The following is a 2,637-nucleotide window of genomic DNA, read 5'->3' on the forward strand; positions in this document are numbered from 1 at the left end:
GCTCTTGGAGTGCCAAAAGCCTCCTCGTAGCTGATCTCTGGAACCCTGGAAGGGTGAGTTTGGTTTCACAGGGAAAAGGCCTCAGTTTGTGTCCAGAGATCAAATAAGGGACTCTGCTTTTCCTCTAGTTCTCCTTCCTGTTTTCACCTGGGCTACAAGGATGGGCATGGCCTGTATTTCTCATATCAAAGTGATGTTACTAAATTTGTCCAGAAGTTCTGATTATTATTTTTATTAGTAGTAGTAATTTTCTGATAGAAAACACTCTCATTTTGCCTTTCCCACGTTGTTTCCAGGTGCTGCCCAGGATGGACATCTGTGGTCTCAGACAGTGATTCCCGAGGAGCAAGGAAAGCCTTTTCCTCACCTGCACAGTTCAGGTGGATGGGACAGAATTGGTGTGGCCTGACAAGGCAGGAAAAGCTGTCTGTGTTCTGGAGTGCCTTGAAAGCTTTCTCCGTCAGGTTTGGAAGGGGTTTCTCTTTGGGATTTCTTGTGATGCAGCACCACGGGTATCCCTTTGTGCCAAGTCCAGTGCTAAAGGATTGAAGAACTGACAAGTGGGGTCTGGGATGAAAATGCCTCTAATAAAATTAAGCAAAGAATACAATAAGAGAAATGAGCATCCTTTTAATAGTTAGGAATAAAAATGCTGGAAAAGGGCACTCTGAATTGGTGTCACTTGTCATGGATAAAACCCCAGAGTGAGGAATCAGAGCAGAAGTTGAGAGCTGGAATCCTTCTGCAGTCGACTTAATTTTCTTTTCCTCCTCTCTTTCAGGACAGGAAGAATCACGACTCTCCTGCCATCTTTGCCAAGAGCTGTGGTGTTTGATCAGCCAAAGCCCAGAGGCTTCAGCACCAGAGGTCTGAGCCTGGAGGGCTCCTGGTGCTGCCCGTGCTGCGGGCTATGTCAGAGGATGCAGGGTTCCTCTTTGCCTCCCTGCTGGGATTAACTGCCATGGGAATGTGGGATCTGGGTGAAACTCCAGCTCTCCTGGTGTTCAGGGGAGCAAGGTCTGAGGGACTCCTCTCTGGGGATGTGCGGTGAAGGACTGAATAGTGTGGAAGGAGAGTATTTATAAACTGTATCACTGTTTCTCCCAAAATTGGGGTGGAGCACTGATGGGGGCGGTTGGGTTTGGTCTGGGCCTGTTATTCTTTGTGCAATTTTTAAATTCTCTTGTATGATTTACTGTCCGGTATCTTTCTAACAAAAGCTGACATAAATTTAGATTAAGGATTAGAACTTGGGTCCATTCATTGCAAACATTTGACAAGGCTGGAGGACTGGGGGTGGTGACTGCTCTCAGGAAAGGTTACTTATTAATACTGTGTCAGATTTCCCGCAGTGACTGTCAGGCCTGCATGGCTGTGAGTTCGTGCTCTTCTCACTGGGGAAATAAGTTCAGCAAAATTAGAAATGTTAGAAAAATCCAGCCAAAAATTCCACCTCTGTACCCCCTAAGTTTTCCCAGTTTTTCCCAGCTAGGAGCTGCACAGAAGTCAGGCAGGGGAAGTGACAACAGGGAACAGCTGAAAAATTCAAAGGCACAAAGAGGAAAGGGGAAAGGTTTCAGAAAACAATTCTATGGTCTAAGAATAATTTCTGATTCCCTACTGAGAAGAACACGAACTCACAGCCATTCAGGCCTGACAGTCCCCTGCAGTGAGAGCTCAGCACACATCCACAGAGGCAAGTCCAGCATCTTAAATGAAAAAATAAAAATAAAAACCAGAAGAAAAAGGTGATTTCTTTTGCTTCAGAGTTATTTCAAGTTCTTAAAGCCCAAGCAACATTTGCTCTTGATTTGGGTTGGGTGAATCATGAGCAGTGGGCACGGGTCATGCCATTCATTGAGCAGAAAACCCGGGGTCATTTAGAGGGGACACAAGAACTGTTTGTGTAGCGACCTCGGGCTGCAGAGGGGCAGGAGAAAGGCCAAGGGAGCTCCCCGGGGCCACCAGGGCCTGTGGGGAACAGAATGGACGCTTGGATGACCAGTGGAGGTGAGGAGTGGATCTGAGTTCATCTACAGGGAAATAAGGAGGGGATACTCTGGAGTGAAAAGCTGAGGTGATGAGTTCACCCACCTGGGCACGAGTTGTGTTTGCACAAAGTGGGACCAGAGGTGAAGGTCAATCCAAAGTCGATCCTGCTTGACCTCTGAATTCCAGGATAAGTTTTACAAGCTGCCAAATGAGGGAGTAAAAATACACAAAAATGAAACCGAGAGCATTCATGAGGTTCCTGGGAGTCCATTACACTGTTGTCATAGAATTCTTAATGAGTTTTGAGCTTTTAATGACAACAATTCAGTACTTTCTTTGGATTATTCACTGTGTAGGATTTGGGGTTTATCTGGATTTTAAAGGCGTCGTGGTGGCCCTGACACTGCTCAGGAGCTGGTAGGAAAAGCAGGGTCAGAGCTCCTGGCAGGCACAGGGTGTTTTTCCCAGAGTGGATTGGGGAGGAATTGTTTGGGCCTTGGATTGTCCCTCTGGGTGATGCCAGTTGCTGTGATTTGTGTAATTCCATACATTTAACTCCCAATACTTCCCAGCCCAGGGGCTTGAGCTGACAGGGCAGCACACAGATTGTTCTCTGTGCTGTGCCCCGATTTGGGGTTGGCTGTC

The 2,637-nt window shown here is 46.9% G+C and overlaps 1 long non-coding RNA gene across 1 annotated transcript; it reads left to right on the forward strand.

Annotated features, from left to right (window-relative positions):
* Positions 1-295: 295 nt before the first annotated feature.
* LOC148217631 (uncharacterized) lies at positions 296-1,752 on the forward strand. The gene is made up of 2 exons (XR_015800925.1): positions 296-464; positions 782-1,752. It is a non-coding gene; the product is annotated as an uncharacterized LOC148217631 (long non-coding RNA).
* Positions 1,753-2,637: the final 885 nt, after the last annotated feature.

The sequence above is a fragment of the Sturnus vulgaris genome, unplaced genomic scaffold, assembly GCF_052056855.1.
Source record: "Sturnus vulgaris isolate bStuVul1 unplaced genomic scaffold, bStuVul1.hap1 Scaffold_521, whole genome shotgun sequence".
NCBI lineage: Eukaryota > Metazoa > Chordata > Aves > Passeriformes > Sturnidae > Sturnus > Sturnus vulgaris.